Source organism: Psammomys obesus, unplaced genomic scaffold, assembly GCF_907164565.1.
Source record: "Psammomys obesus unplaced genomic scaffold, mPsaObe1.curated_primary_1811, whole genome shotgun sequence".
Classification (NCBI taxonomy): Eukaryota; Metazoa; Chordata; class Mammalia; order Rodentia; family Muridae; genus Psammomys; species Psammomys obesus.
In genome coordinates this window covers 1,236,485-1,253,188 of record NW_026594014.1, presented here as the reverse complement: position 1 = coordinate 1,253,188, position 16,704 = coordinate 1,236,485, and the positions used below count along the sequence as shown (strand labels likewise).

Here is a 16,704-nt window from a genome sequence, read left to right as displayed (position 1 = left end):
AAGAGGCTAGGCTGATGAGAAAAGGGGCATAAAGGCACTCATCCAGGACACAGCTGGCCTCCAGCTTGGTTTTGCAAATAAAGTTTTATACACGCATAGCTGTGTTCACTCACACAGCTCTTTTGCTGTAGTCAGTACCATCCAGTAGATTGGACAGAAACTATACTCCTGAAAGCAGAAAGTACTTTACCATGTAAGCCTTTGACTGATAGTTTGCTGGCCCCTGTTCTAGAAGGTTCTACTGTTGTACGGAGAGCAGCACAGGTCTGTAAAAAACTAGATGTTAACGATGTATAGGGGGAGGCAGCAAGCCCTTATTTGTGAGACCAGAATCCCTAGCACCTGTGGGTGGGGAGGGCTATACAGGGCCTTGGCCTGTGGTTTCTGGTGTGCCTGTGTTCTGCACCGGGCAGTGCTTGGAGAAGGGACTGGGCTCCCTGAAGAGTGGTGCTGGGTGAGCTCAGCAGGGGTGCCTGTCCTCACAGCAGTCTCAGCAGCTGGCCTGAACCCAGGGGTGAGACTGCTTTAAAGATAATTAAATTCATCGAGTTGGAGAGTTCAGAGCGCCAGCTATTCTTGCAAAGGACCTGAGTTTTTGGTTCCCAGCACCCACGCAGTGACTCAGCCGCCTGCAACTCCAGTTCCAGGGTATTCGATGCCCTCTCGGCCTCTGCAGGTTCTGCATGATGCAAAACACCCTGACAAAACATACACACTGAAAATTTTTTAAAAAACTGAGTATGTAAGTAACTTTGGAAACCAGTTTGCACCTGTGGTTCCTGGGGTTGGAACTTGTTGCCCTGCTTGGCTAGAAGTGCCTTTACACAGCACTGAGCCCTCTCACCAACAGTGAGGTTACCTTTTAAAGACACTGGGGCATAGCTGGGTGAACGGGATAAGCCTGTCAGGCTGTCTTCAGTGGCTGAGATAGGAAGATCTTCAAGACTGGCCTGGGCTCCGTAGTTGACACCCTGTCTCAAACCTCACTGGGCATGGTGGCTCATGCCAGCACTTGAGAGGCAAAAATAGGCAGATCACTGAGTTTGGAGCTAGCCTGGTCCACAAAGTGAGTTCCAGGATAGCCAGGTCTGTTAGCAGAGGAAACTTGTCTTGGAAAAAAAAAAAAAAGCTATCAAATACAAAAACAGGATATGGTGCCATCCTTAGTACAATAGTCCAGGCTGACTTGGCATTCAGAGATCTGCCTGCCTCTTCTTTCCCAGTGTTAGAACTAAGGACATGGGCTACCATGTCAAACATTTTGGGACATACGAATGTGAGTGGGTGCCTCGGAAGGCCACGAGTATTAGACCCCTTAATGTTGAAGGTGGGGGTGGCTGTAGGCCACTTGACATGGGTGCTCTGGAAAAGCAGAATCTTTGGTTTGGGTTTTCAAGACAGGGTTTCTCTGTGTAGCCTTAGCTGTCTTAGAACTCACTCTGTGGACCTGGCTGGCCTCAAACTCAGAGATCTGCCTGCCTCTGCCTCCCCACTGCTGGGATTAAAGGTGTGTGTTATCACTTGAGCCATCTTTCTAGCTCAGGACAAGTATACCACTGTGTAGACAGAGGATTCCTGAGGGCAGAGCAAATTTAATAAAATCCACTCCTAATTAAAAAAAAAAAAATCTACCCATCCTTCACACAGGTCACCTGTCCTTGAAAATACGGTGGCAATGACCATACAATTCCATTCCTGCGTGTGGAGTGGCACAGACATCTGGGGGACTGAGGACTTCCGGGGCTGGTAGACATTGCAGTTCATTTGTGTGTATGCGTACACCTGCACGAGTAGACATCTCACCTGTGGAGGTCAGAGGACAAAGGACTTCCTCCACCCGGTGGGTCACACAGGTCTTCTGGCTAGAAGGCCAGCTTACTGAGGTGCCTCACCTTCCTGTTTTGAGACTATTGTACAGCTACATAAGACTCAAAACAGTCCTGTGGGCTGGCCTCCAGCTCAGGGTGATGGTGAGCTCTAGGTTCTCCAGCCTGCACTTCCTGAGAGCAGGGGGGCCGACATGACAATTGCTGTTCCCCTTACAATTACCACACTATGAAGAACAAGGGAAACAATTCAAGACTCGTCCAGCCTGGATGAGAGTTAGTGAATGACAGGCAGGGCTGGGGCAAATATCTTGGGTGCACAGAGCACTTGCTCAGGGCTACTTTCCAGATAGTAGACATTAAAATTGAAGGACTTCCAGTCCTACCCCATAAAACAAGAATGCCGTTGACCACCCCGCTTGCTCAAGTATGCAAGAAATAATAATAATGGGCCAGCAAGCAGGCTCAGTGGGCAAAGGAGCTTACAGGCCTGACAGGCTGAGTTTGATCCTGTGACCCAGATGGCAGGAGAGTCAACTCAAGAGTTGCCCACTGACCTCTGCAGGGCATACACCCACACATATACGCAAAATAGTAAAAATTTAAGGTTATAAATTCATATTGATGGGGACGGTATCAGACCGTAAGTAAAGCCCTGAGAGCCACAGCTGTGGGGCAGGGCTCAGACCCCTGTAGCTGCCATTTGGGCGCCCAGGCCCGCAACTGCTAAGCCGGAGGGCAGAACTTAGCAAATTTTGAGAAGCAGGGAACTGAATTGCTTCTTCCACTAAATTATTGCAAAGTTTGGCGTGGGCACGGCATAGGGGGCGGGGACCAAGGCCCAGTTTGGTGACTTCCCCAGGTGAAGTCACACGTTTTTAGGGAACTCCTAAAAGTCTGGGGAGGGCAAAATGGAGAGCTTTTGGGATTCTCTCTACCCTAGCCGTGCTGGAATTCCGGCCCCAGACCTTGAACCACCGGGTCTCGAACCACTCTCGTCGTCTCAGATCCGGGGCTGATGTTGTGCAGGAAATCACGTACTCAGCAGCCGTCCGATAACAGGGCGGAGCCCCGAGCAACCAGACAGCGATTGACATTCAGTCCCAACCAATCGGCTTCCAGAGCCCGGTTCCAAACACCAATCCGTGCTTCTCCCAGTGAGGTCCCGAAGGACTCGCTTGTCAATCTGCGTGCGCTCAGACCCGACCGCAGTCGGATTGGCTGTGTCTGTCTTGACGGGCGTGCTCCACATCCAGTGAGAGCTGAGCCGGTCACCAGGCACGTGAGTGAGTTCCGGCGCGTCCTCGTGGTTGGACCAATGAAGGGAAGAGGTCAAGTGCCTGCGCCCTCCTTAGGTCGCGAAGGGCGGGACCGCTCGGTGTTGATGAGAGGAGGGGCGGAGCTGTCAGCCGCCACCAATCAGCGTACGGGCGTGGGCTGGTTGCCCAATGGAGGCCGAGGAGGGGCCATCGCCCCGCCCCCCTGAGCCTTCGCTTCCCCGCCCGAGGCGCTTGCTGAGGGCTCGGCCGCGAGCGAGCGAACGATCGAACAAGCGAACGAACTGGGCGAAAGCAGGACCCGAGCTGCCGGAGAGAGCGAGCGAGCGAGGCCCGACGGGGGCGACGCGAGGCGGCCGAGCACGCGCCGCTTAGCCCGCTGTCCACACGGGGCCGCGCGCGCCGCGCCAGGTGAGTGTGCGGTCGGCGGCAGCGCTCCGCGGCTTCCAGGCCCCTCCGGGGGGCCGCGCAGCCGCCATGCCTGCCCCCGCCCGCGCCTCGCGGCCGCCGCGCACACTCTAGGCCGAGGCTTCGGCTGCGGCCTACTCGGCTCCGCGCGGCGGCGGGGTACGCTGCGCTTTTGTCCGCTCGGGCGAAGCTGCTGTTTGTTGATCGACAAAACGATTGGAAAGGAGGGTGTGTTTTTTTTTTCGGGGGGGACGATGGGGCCGGACAAAGGCGGGGCGGGGGCGGGGCGCCGCGTCCCCTTTCCAGGCCACAAAAGATGACAGCGTGGGTGGCCCGGTCCAGGCATCCCGTCAGCACCCCCAAATCCTTAAAAATAAAAAGCCACTCCAAGCCCTGCTCCCCCCGTTTGTATTTTGGTTTTCTTTTTGGAACACCAGTGCTGTCCCCTCCAAACACTCATCCATCATTCCTTACAAACTTGACCCCCTCATGTCCCAGAATCCGTAAATCACGATATAATCCGCATTTTTAAAAGCTAAAATAAATAGTGCACGTATCTTCTTTTGCAATGGCAGCCTTCCCACCTCGCGTCCGTCCTCTGGTCCCTCTGCAGTCCAGCTTCCTTCTCTGCAAGCCATGAAATGTGTAGTTGTCCGCGTGCACACCGGTTCAGGGCGTCCCCAGCAGACAGCCCGTTTCTCCAGAGAAGCCTGGCAAACCCGGGACAGCTCAGGGTGGCTTCCCTACTGCCGTGTCCGGGGGCTTTGGGGGGTTCTGCCCAATGCTGGGATGAGCCAAGTGGGAGTATAAGGGATTCTGGGCTGCCGGGGTCCAGGCTTGCAGATTTGATGTTGTAACTGGGCCTCCCCTTGTCCCATCTGTCTGACTGGGGGAGGGGAGAGGATGGCATTGCTTTAATAATTCAGTAACACCTGGGGAAGTGTCTTGCCGGAGTCGCTAGTTTTTTTTTCAACCAGCAGAGGGTGGATCAGAAAGCAAAAAGAAAGAGTGTGTCTTTCCCCGTGAGCGTTGGCTCAGCCTGGAGCCTGGTGCCAGCACCTTCTTAGACGCTGAGGATCTTGGTTGCAGAAGGTTGGGGGCTCCGGGATGTCTCTATGTCCCAATAGTTGTGTATCTGATAGTCCCCCTGCCGGGAGACTGCACCTGTCCCCAAACAACTCCTGCCTCAAAATGGGCTCATTACCTGCGTCTTCAGGGGCTTCCTCCCCCACCAGGAAAGGGCTAATCATTCTTTTTAATTCTCCCGTAATTACTGCCTTTAGAGCCACTGGGAGGGCGTGTCCCCAGACAGGGCCAGCCTTTTTTGTTTGTTTGTGTTTTGTTTTGTTACCCTGCTCTATTTTCATCTTCCCCTCCTTTTTTCTTTCTTTCTTTCTTTCTTTTTTTTTTTTTTTTTTTTTTCTGCAAATCTTGTGGGTGCCCTGTATCTAAACATGCAGGGTCCCTTTGCAAGACACTGGGCAAATCTTCATCCTTTCCCTGGGAGGTGAGAGATTATTGGTTTGCACAGATGGCCATACGGTGTTTTGGTGTTTGGGGTGGAAATGTCCCTTGCCAGGTTCTCCATGTGCCTGTGTATATCCAGGCGCACCTGTGAGTGTGTGCATTCTGAGCTGGGAATGTGCTGGTCTGAGGGACAAGTGATTCTCTAATCCTTTCCTCCCAGAAAGAGGGCTACTGAGAAGACATCCTAGTACAGAGGGGTCTCTGGAGACTCAGTCACTCTCCTGTGGATATCTGTCCCTAGCCCACAGCCTGTCTCCTTCTCCATTCCAGGGGGTCCCTCAATCCTCCCAGTCCTCCTACACCTGACCTAGACTTCCAGCTGTCGTTCCCCTTCCTTCCTCTCTTGGGCTCTGCTTGTTTTGCCCCAACTCCTCATGTTGTCCTAGGAGTCCCAGCACTGGTTAGCCATCTGTCCCTGTGCTACCTGACACCTGTGGGGAGTCAACTGGCTTGTCAGTTGGCATGTTGTCCAAAGCCTCCCTTCAGGGGCCTTCGGGCTCATTGGGAGTACTGGGAGGAGGCTGCTCTGGCCAGCCCAGCATCCACAGTGAGGTCACGGGTGCATGGGGAGGGGCAGAGGTGTGGGCAGCCGGATACTTCCTGATGCTTGTCTCTGGATCTGGAGGTGGGATGGAAGATTCAGGGCCTGGTGGCCTTGGGCTTGTCAGTTGCTCCAGAAACAAGGTGAAAGCTACCAGTCATCATAGCTTCTGAGTAGGTGGTGGCTGTAGGAGTAGGAGATGGCTGGCCTCTGGAGAGACCTGTCGTTAGAGGGCCCATGGGGTCTCACCATCCTTGGAATTAAGGTCAGTGTCAGAGTCCCAGAGGTCTGGATTGAGGTCCCTCCTGCAGGCAGGCCTCCTTTCTGCTCTGTCCTGCATCCTGGCTCCCTCTCCATCTGTAGAGTTGGTGCCCAGCACGCTTCTGCCCCGGGGTGGCCTTGAGGGTCAAGGGCAAGGGACCAAGAGCTTAGAAGCATTCTGCTCTGTCCCACTGTTCCCACTGTTGCCACTGGCTCAGTCCATTGTGACCAGGTCACCCCAGGGTGGCTGTTGAGAGCTCTTCATGTGCAGCCGGCCCTTACCCACAACCTGCCAGGACCTCACCCACACCCTGTACATGTGACTTGGAGCTTGCCCTTCAGCCCTGTAGACCCACCTGCCCCAAATCTGCCCTTGGTGCCCAGTGGTTCTGTTTGCTCCTGTACCCCACTGGTCTCCTATCTCCGGTCCAGGCCTGTGCTTACACAGATAGGATCTCCCAGTGACTAGCCTTGGCACCCATGCCCACCCTATGCATGTCCCACCCTGGCTGCCTTGGTTCTGTTGAGGTGGCACTGACACCCTCCCCATTGCTGTACCCCGTCCTGTTGCTTTGACCAGCTTGTCGCTAGTTGACCTGAGCTGACTCATTTCTCTGATCTTGGCCTTTTCCTCCACAATGATGTCTCTGAAGTTGTGAGGTGTTCCTACACTGGCAACTTTAGAGAGGGTGACAGGGACCCAGCGACTTGCTAAGACGGAAGTTAGCATCCAGCCAGGCGGGTCATGAAGGTGAGGCACAAGGCCCTGGCTTCATCCCAACACCACAAAAACAATTTCAAAGTCAGGAATTGATTTGCTGTTGTTTGTTTTTGTTTTTTTCCAGACAGGGTTTCTCTGTGTAGTCTGGGCTGTCCTGGGTTTGGTGGTCCCTTGTAGACCAGTCTGGCCTCGAACTCACAGAGATCCACTTGCCTCTGCCTCCTGAGTGCTGGGATTAAAGCCGTGTACCACTACCTAGCTGATGAATTGATTTCTTAAAAAGAAGTCTCAGATGAGTTGATTTTCTGCTCATTTCCCAGTGAGTGTGCTCTGCTGTGGGAACCTCTTGGCTGGATAAGGTGTTTGGGGCTCTGTCATTTTTTTCACCTGCTGTGCTCTTCACTGTGGGGACAGGAGAGCATGGGACATGACTACCCATATCCTCTCCAGAAAAGTAGTCTACTAAAAAATGAAGCTCAGGGCTGGGGCTGAGTAGACAGTGCATGCCTAGCGTGTGCTCAGCCCTGGGTTTGTTCTCTGGCACTATGTAAACTGTGTACAGACCCCAGCACCCAGGAGGTGGAGGCAGGAGGGTGACCAGTCAGAGCACAGCAGTAAAACCACAGAGGGGAAGAGGGTCAGGAGATGGGAGCTGCTGCTGTGCAAGCACAGGCCTGAGTGCTGATACCTGCGCTCACACAGGAGCTGCCTGTAGCCAGGTGTGCCTACAGCCCAGCTCGGGGAAGTGGGGACAGGAGGGTCCAGCCCAGCTCTGAGGGTCTCAGGGCTGCCAGCCCAGGGAAAATGGTGAGCTTCAGTCAGCAGAGACCAGGAAAAGGTAGAGGGTGATGGAGAACACCCATATTGACCTCTGGTCTCCAACACACGCGCGCGCGCGCACACACACACACACACACACACACGTACACACACATACATGCATATATGCATATACATGCATACACACACACTGGGCGGGTGTGTGGCTCAGTGGTGAGCACTCACCTCGAATATGTGAGGTCCTGGATTCATCCCAGCACCAGATGGATGTCAGCAAGGACCGAGCTTCCTAGTTAGGGGTGAGCTGCCTTTCCTCACCTTAGGTGACAATTCCTGAGCAGTTGTGAGCCTCAAAGGAGCCCTTTGCGTACCTAGCTTCAGGCCTCGTGGGATGCCCCCTCCCCTGGGTGACACATCCTGAGCACCCCAGCCTCTCTCTGAGCCAGGGCCAGTGGCTGTGGGAAGTACATCCATGGCATCCCCTAGAGGCGGCTTCTGCAGGGTGAGGGCCTGGTTGTGGGCAGGCAGCCACTGTCTGGAGCACCGCTCATGCCTGCCACAATCCTGTCTTGTTCATGTCCTGAGTGTTACAGGCATTCGAACTCACCTTTGCTGTGACTGTCTGTCCCCCTTTCTTTCCCTCCTTCCTTCTCCTCCCTACCTGCACAGCTTTAGGGACAAGTTTCTGCCGGGGGGGGGGGGGCGTGAAGATTGGGGCAGGGGTGGGGTGAGCTGCTATGGTCTGTCTTTCTGTCTGTTTTTCTGTCTTTCCTTCCTTCCTTCCTTTGTCTCTGTGCTTGCACATGTCTGTCAGGGTGAGTGTGGAGTGAGAGGACCTCCTTAGGTGTGGGGTCTTGCTTGTCTAAGGCCAGAGTCTCTTGTCTCAGTGCACACACCAGGCAGCTGGCCCTCCAGCTCTTACGTCTGTCTCCCAGCCCACAGGCTCCCACATGCAGCTTTCACGGTGTCCATCAAGTGGCAGCTATGTCTGTGTGTGCTGCCGGTGGAACACTCGGGCAGACAGCAGCCACAGTGCCCTTCTAGGGTCACTTCAGGCACTGGGCCTTTTGCTGCCTAGGCTGGCCCAGTCCCAGCCGATGGATGTGGAGCCAGATGACTCCACAGGAGGAGAGGCTGTGGGACGATGCAACCCTGGGGTTGCCTCTCACAGAGCTGGCAGAAGCCTCCCTGGGTGTGGGATGTTCCAGGGACCTCTGAGCATGGTGGGAAGGAAGGGGCAGCTGGGATGGGGAGCCCAGTGGGTCTCAGCAGTTCCCCTAAACTTACGTGTCCTCTCCATGAGATTTCTTTACAGTCTCTTCAGTTAGAGGGTCAGCCATAAGGGGTCCCGCATGCCATCGTTTCAGAGAGGATGTGTGCAGAGGGACAGGGACCGTGGCTGCTGTGGGAGCAGAGCCCCAGGAATTTAGGCACCCCTCTTAGGGGTCACTGATAACCTCAGGGCCCTAACGGGTTCCCCGCCATCCTTCCAGGCTCTAGCTGGGAGCCACAGTATCTTGGTCCCTGGCAAATAGGCATCCCAAGCTAGAGACACCAGAGGCCTCACTCTGCGCAGGGAACCTTTCCTGTGCTCTGCTTCCATCTTCCCTTGTTGCTCCCTACCAGATGATTGCCTGCAGCTGATTGGCATGGTCGCCTGGCGTGGAGGCAGCTGGAATGGCATGCTGTTCCAGCTCTCTCTGTGTACCAGGCTGTGTGTGCTTGGGGCAGGTGCAGCAGTAGCCAGTAAGCGGAGCCTGATGTGCACAGGTTGTCCTGTACCGTAGGTGACCAAGCCAGGAGCCACTGGGTCTGGGGGGCTTCTAGGAAATGCACCCTTGGGGCCACACCTGTTTATCCTGAGTGACGATGGGCAGAGGAAGAAGGAAGGGGACACTGGGTGATGGCCTGGGAGACCCTTGGAGGCACACGGGGAGGAGGTGGGGCTCTAGGCTGTGGGGTGTCTTTCTGGGTCACCGCAGGACCAGGGCCCCATGGGGGATGGGCAGTGGGTTTCCTTCAGGAGCCCTGTGTCACAGCACTGAGAGGCCTGCCCGCTGCATGACCGTGATTCTGTTGTGGCCATACCTGGCGTTTCTGGATCACCTACCAGCACGACCCCACTGTGGACCCAGCCAGTTCTGGCCCCTCTCACATGCAGGCGCTGCCGTCACTTACAGTCCCAGCCTGTGTTGCTTTGGGAAGTGGTTAGTTTGGGCTTTGGATGTTTTTTATAATATTTATTGTGGGGCCAGGGTGTGTGCCACAGTGCACATGTGGAGGTCTGGGGGGTCAGGCTTGACAGCAAGCACCTTTACCTGGCAAGCCTTCTCATAGACCCCCACATTCCTGAGCTTCAGTAGAAGGTGAAAGCCGAGCAGGTGAGCGTGGCCTGCGTGAGCCGCCAGCAGTCCCAGCAGCAGCAAGCACAGGTGTCTTACTCCATGTCGGCCTTTGCTTTTTTATTTTTCTTACTGTTGTTATTTTGGTTTTTTGAGACAGAGTTTCTCTATGTGATAGTCCTGGCTGTCCTGGAACTCTGTAGATCAGGTTGGCCTCGAACTCAGAGATCTACCTGTCTCTGCCTGAGTGCTGGGATTAAAGGCGTGTGCTGCTACCACCCAGCTGGGTCTTTGCTTTTTGAAAAATTTTACTTACATATTCCATGTGTTTTGCCTGTTTGTATGTTTGTGCAGTGCCTTTGAGGCCGGAAGAGGGTGTCAGATCCCCTGGAGTTATCGATGGTTGTGAGTTGCCTTGTATGTGTTTGGGATTGAACATGGATCCTTTGCAAGGGCAGTTAATGCTCTAACTGCCGAGCCATTCCTCCAGCCCACTATTGGCTTACTTAAGGAGCACGGGCAGGGTAAGTGGCCTGTGGTACAGCTGAGGGGAGGCCTCAGTGCCTGTGAAACGGAGCTCTCCTGTCGTCGTCTGTTGCGCCTGTGGCCTAGGCATGGCTGCAGTCACCAGGATGCAGCGAGCTTCCTAGAGACATGGAGGGCAGGAGTGAGGGCTGAATGCTGCTCAGTACCCCAGGCCCCATGATTGTCCTCCCACATTCCAGACACGATTCAGTGGGTAAGGAGGCTTGCCTGACCACCAGTTCAGTTCCTAGGAGCCACAGCTAGGAAGGAGTGAACCGATCCCCCTGACTTCCACCTGTGTCACTTCCCCCCAAATAAATAATAGAAACAAGTTGTAAACATTTATAATATATATATTTTAAAAATGAGCTGCAGAGTTGTGTCCCAAGATGGGTCCTCATGTGTCAGGTCAGGTGTTGGGGTGTTAGCACAGGGGTAAAAAAGGGACACCAGGGTAGGGTGCTCCAGGGTACTGCCCCTGCACTGGGTGTTCTGTAGGTAATGTGGGCAGAGGCAGTCACGAATAGAGACTCCCAAGGACAGACAGAACACACATGTAAAAGCCCTAGGGTGGTGCTACCAGAGCAGAGGAGCTGGTGTGTCCAAGGTTCACAGGCTGGCACAGTCAACCTTGGGGTGTGTCTGGGTGGATGGCCCCTGCAATGGACAGAAGAGCCCTCACCAGCCCTGGCGAGCCTGACGCTTCTCTGTTGCTGTGGCAACCTTTGCATTGTGGTCTGTGCTGGCTCAGGACAGGGTTCTGGTGAGGCCTGACAGCTCTGTTGGGGAGAGGAGAGGGGGACCAGGACTCTTCCTGGGACAGGCCACACCACACCTCTGTGGACCTCAGCACATGCTCTGATGATGTGATACTAGGGTCATGGGAAATAGGGTTATTGGGATCAGGTGGCAGAGGGGTCCTGTGTGCTCCTGTGGCTGTTTGTCCTCTGGATGCTCTCCTTATAACCTATGTGGTGGTCAGAGTCAGCTCTTCCCCTCCACCAGGTGGGCTTGGGGATGGAACTCAGGTCCTCACGCTTGGCAGCAAGCCCTGTTACCCTGATTCATCTTGCCGCCTCAAGTTTTATGTGTGTCTAGATACACGTGGAGGCTGTGGACAACCCTAGGAATTTCCCTCAGTCATTTCCCACCATATCTTGTGAGGCAGGGTCTGCTTGCTGGCCAGAGAGAGCCCCGCGGTGCGCCCACTCCCCTCCCCAGGGCTGCCGTCCTCCAGGCAGCTTTCTCCTTGGGAGCCGGGGGCGGAGTCAGTCCTCATGCTCTCAGGTGGGCACCAACACCCACACCACACACCGGCACATATGCATGCACGCGCGCGCACACAAACAAACGCACATCTCTAGGCGTGACAGATACATTTCTGTCCTTCCAGAACATCTCAGTGCTCCAGAGAAGCTCGTTAGTCCTTTCTGTCCACCCTTTTCTCCCAGCCTCTGCTGTACATGGGCCAAAGCTTGCGTGTGTTGGATTTCCCTGATGTGGGTGTTTTGGGGTATAGTCTTGCCATGGTGGGCCATGGCTATGAAGGGGCTTCCCGCTGGTGATGGAGGTGAAGATCCTATGACCCTGTGTCTTCACGGGGCCCTTTTTCCTGCAAGGATGTGTAGATGTATGACAGTGCCCGTGTTCTGTGGATGGCAGGCTGCAGGAGTACAGCTGAGAGTTTGGAGCTGGCGACAGCTTTTGTACAGCGCATCCCTGTCTGTGACTGGGGCTGAGCTCGCACAGCGAGTCTCTCCCACTGGCCTGTGCTACCAAGGTTTGTTTAGTGTGGGTTGGAGCCTTGTTCCTGTTTACGGCTGAGTACTAGTCCATGGAATGCATGGGTCCCATTATACATCTGTGTGTCCTTGTTGGGCGTCTGAGTTCATGAGGTTTTTGACTGTTGTGCACATGTGTGACTGTGCATTTATGTGTGTAATCATTTTTGCCTTGCTCAATATGTGTTCCAGAGTGCTGTCCATAGCCCAGCAATGTAGAACCTTTGTTTTGCTTGGAACACAACAGTGTTTACTTGGCATCTGGTTTGGTTTTGGTCTTTTTTGGCAGAGTCTCAATGGCTAAGCCTGGAAATCCCATTTCTCCTGCCTCAGTGTCCTGCACTCTGGAGCCTGCTCTCATGTTTGAGTCTCTGTCCCGGTCCTTCTCACCTGTTGTGCTGGGTGTGTCCTGGACCCGTGGCCTCTGGGATAGGAATCCCTGTGCCTCAGCCTTTCCTGGCCCAAGGCCTGACAGTCAGGGATGTCTGACAGCATGGGCACCCCTGAGGGCAGCGTCCCATGGTGACCTTTGCATCACTGTTTTCCTCAGCTGCCATCTCTATTTTCCTGAGCTGCCAGGAAGGTTTGCAGTTTGTCATGGAGCACCTGCTTCTCTAGTGCTCTTCTTCTTCTGTGATCTGGCTGCCTAGTGAGGTGACAACACTGGCGGTACCCTCCTCTTCCCTTCTGTCAGGGCTAGGACCTGTCTTTTCAGTGCTCCCACCTATGTCACCGTTGTCTCCTGCACTCCCCACTGCTGGGTGGCCTTGGGCAAGCTGTGTCCTGCCCTGTGTCTCCTTTCCCATCTGGGATAGTGTAGTGATGGGGCTTGTTTGCTTCAGATGGTTGTGGTGCCAGGTAGGGAGTGCTTATGTGTGTTCTTGTGTGTGCATGCGTGTGTACATGTGTGTGAATGTGTCATGCACGTGTGCATGTTGATGCAGATCCACATGTCCATGCATTGTGTGAATGTGTGTGCATGTGCGTATGTCCCTGCTGTGTCAACCAGACGCCCCTGATTAATCTTGCTGGCTGCCCTGCCTGAGCAGTAGCCTTAGCCTCAGAGAGCGGCCCTTCAGCCATTCCACAAAGAGGAAGCTGTGGCAGGTGCAGAGACCTGTCCCAGCCATTGGGTGTGCAGGTGTCTCGTTGTATGTGTGTGTGTATCTTTTCCCAGTGGTACTGGGTGCTGGGGTGCTGGCTGTGGCCTCTTTCCAGGGGAGAGACAAGTGGCTGTCACCAGTCTGCTTCCCTCCTCTGAGCAAGGCGGTGGGGTTCCAGAAGCCAGGGATGGGCAGCGGTGCTCGGTATCCAGGTTCCCTGCCCGAATCAGAGCAGTGACTTACCTTTTTATTTCATTGTTTTATTTTGTTACTGTTTCATGCGTTTGTTTTTGTGTGTACATGTATATGTGTGGGCCTGTATGTCACCCAGTGTGCCTGTGGAGGGAGTTGGTTCTCTTCTTCACCACAGGGGTCCTGGGGCTTGGGGCAGGTGTCGGCCATTCTTATGTTTGTCCTTGGCAAGTCACCCTGGCCTGACTGGTGTTATTTAATGACACTGATTATTTGCCTGAGTATGTGACTGTGTGTGTTTGTGCTCGCTCGCGCATGTTTGTGGCGAGGTCAGTTTTGCAGATGTGTGCTCCCACTCATGTTCTCTGCCTCCTTCTCTGTGATAAGGCTTCCTGAGCTGGAAGCTCACACGCCAGGCTGGGCTGCCCACCATCGAGCAAAACCTTCTTGTGCCTCCCCATTGCGCTGTGGTTTGGTCACCCTGAGCCAGCACTAGCAAGGAGCTCTGGAAAGTCTTCCAGGAGTCTTTCCTGAAGCCCCCACATGGAGACACTTTGAGGGTCCCCCAGGCTCTTTTTCTTTGCTCTTTGCTGGAGCCACCTCAGGCAACTATGGGCAGTGTTCTTTGTATCTCTAATACTCGAGTGTGTGCTCCCTCCAGGCTGGACCATATGAGATCTGTCACTCACAGCACTGATAGGCCCTTGACTCTGTGGTAGCCTGTAGGTAGAAAGTGGCTCACTTCCTTGAGTCTGTGTGTGGCTTCTGAAGAGGTCAGGCCCCAGGTGTGGCAGGAGAAATGCCAGTGTGGCTCATGTAGGTGCAGAAGGCCCTGGTGTGCATCCGTCCCCTTTAGGAGACATAGACTCTGATGAGAAGTGTGGCCTTTCCACTTTGTGTACCTTATAGATCTTGAGGGAGATACTTGAGCTGGGAGAGCTCACTGTTGGTCCCCGTCCAGGAGAGTAGTGGAGAGAAGGGCATCTTGTGGCACTGTTCTGTGCCTGTCTGTTATCTGCTTTTCAAATTCTGAGGTCCAGCACAGTCTCCCCCCTGGGTTCTTGGTGATTTCTCCTCCTCCACTGACATCATCGTGTGCCTGGCTCCTGAGCTATCCTCATCTGCCACCCTGGATTCCTGGATGCTTCTCCCAAGAGCTGTGCTGTCTGCCTCGGGACTGTAGTTGCTTCTAGACCCTCATTAGTGTTGCAAGGCCACTGTGCACACTGCAAGTACAGGCAAGTCACAGTGTTTACTTCCAAGATAAAGGACATGTCTGTATGTATAGCTAATCCAGGTGGACATCTTCTCTATCCACTTAACTTTCTTACATCCACCCGTCTATCCATCCACCCACCCACTCACCCACCCATCCATCCATCTACCCATCTATCTGCCCCCCCCCCCCCCCCCCCCCCCCCCCCCCCCCCCCCCCCACCTGTTTACCCGTCTCCACCTCCTGCCCTCTTTCCAGCAGCAGTGCTGGAGTCAACATCAAGGCCTGCAGGTCCCATGTGTCTCTTGTACCTCGGCTTCATTGACAAGCTTCCTCTGCTAAAAATGAGATTCACCCTCTGCATTGAGAGCCCCCAAAGGAGCTGAGTCTTCCATGCTTGTCTTGGACACACAGTTCTGGCTGTTGTGCAAGTTCTGTGGTTGTGTCCTGCCTTGGCTGTGCTGTTCACTTGAAATAAAGTCATTTCTTTGGTCCTCCTCCTGTCTCAGCAGGGTCCCCACTGCTTTCAGTTTCTGCTTACTTATGCCTGTGGAATGTGGAAGGTGAACAAGGTTCAGTGTTGGGTCTGTTGGGAAGGTGCATGATGCCAGTGTCACTGTTCTGCTTACCGCCCATGTGGTGCTCAGTCTCTCAGTCAGAGGCTCAGGCTCCTGAGCTTCCCATCCCTGCTCTCAGCAACTGGGTGTGGAGCCCACAGGCCAGCCCCTTGCACCTCTGTGCAGACAGTGTCCTCTGTCCAGCCTGTGGTGCCATTTTGCACAGGTTCTGGAGAACCTTCCAGCTTGCCCTCTGCTTCAAAGGCCCCTTCTGCAGTCCTGGGTCCTCATGCCATTCCTCACTTTGCCAATGCTCTTGCTCCTGCAGTTTGGGCTGCCTGCAGAGAGAGAGACCTCTTGGCTTGTGTCAGCCTCATGAATGAGGTTGGCCACCTTTTCAGAGTAAGGCCATCATCTGCCCTTCCCAAAGAAGTTGGTTTTTGCCATTCACTCATTTTCTAGGGGAGTTTTGACTTTCTTCCAACTTTGATTTAATTTTTAAAATTGCATTGACATCTTAAATTTTTATTTTCTTTTTATTTTTTACACCCCTCTGTGCGTGCACAGGGGTGGCCTTCCTCAGGATGCACTCAGGACGCAGTTTCAGAGTCCGTCTCCCCTCTGCCACAGGGCACCAGGCTTGGCAGTGCTGCTGTTACTTGTTGAGCTGTTGCAGCCCCCAACTTTTATTGATTTATTTACTTCATAATTTTTCTTTTTGATTTTATGAGACAAGGTTTCTCTGTGTAGCCTTGGCTGTAGACCAGGCTAGCCTTGAACTCACAGAGATCCGCCTGCCTCTGCCTCCTCAAGTGAACTTTTTATTTTAAAATATTTTATTTTATTTGCATTGCTGTTTTGCTTACAGTTTATCTGCGTGAGGGTGTCAGATCCCCTGGAACTGGAGTTACAGACAGTTGTGAGCTGCCATGTGGGTGCTGGGAATTGAACCCGGGTCCTCTGGAAGAGCAGCCAGTGAATGTTCTTAACTGCTGAGCCATCTTCCTTACTTATAATTTTTAATTTCTAGTATTTAATTAAAGTGTGTATGGATGAGTATAGTGCCTTTGGAGGCAAGAGAGGGTGTCATGTCCCTGGAACTGTAGCTACAGGTAACTGAGAGACATCTGACCTGGAGCTAGGGATGGAGCAGCCTCTGGAAGAGTAGCCAGTGTGCTTATTACCCCGCTAACTTTTTTTTTTTTTTTTCCTGAGGCAGGGTTTCCTTGTGTAGCCTTGGATGTGCTGGACTCACTTTGTAGACCAAGCTGGCCTCAAACACACACAGATCCACCTGCCTCTGCCTCCCTGAGTGCTGGGATTACAGACGTGCGCCACCACACCTGGCTAGCCTTATAACTTTTACTTAATTTTTTTTCTTCCTTCTTTCTTTTCTTCCTTCTTTCTTTTCTTCTTTCTTTCTTTCTTTCTTTCTTTCTTTCTTTCTTTCTCTCTTTTCTTCCTTCCTTTCTTCCTTTCTTTCTTTCTCTCTCTCTTTCCTTCCTTCCTTTCTTCCTTTCTTTCTCTCTTTTCTTTCTTTCTTTCTTTCTTTCTTTCTTTCTTTCTTTCTTTCTTTCTTTCTTTCCCCTCCCTCCCTCCCTCCCTTCTTTTCCTTTCCTTTCCTTTCCTTTCCTTTCCTTTCCTTTC

At 53.5% G+C, this 16,704-nt stretch overlaps 1 protein-coding gene across 3 annotated transcripts in view; it reads left to right on the top strand.

Moving 5' to 3' along the window:
* The first annotated feature begins 3,359 nt into the window (after positions 1–3,359).
* The window catches only part of Kdm4b (lysine demethylase 4B), a 79,087-nt gene continuing 65,742 nt past the window's right edge, over positions 3,360–16,704 (top strand). For all 3 annotated transcript variants that reach the window (XM_055617700.1, XM_055617699.1, XM_055617697.1), the window contains exon 1: positions 3,360–3,514. The gene's annotated coding sequence lies outside the window, so the exon portion shown is untranslated. The remainder of the gene's footprint in view (positions 3,515–16,704) is intronic.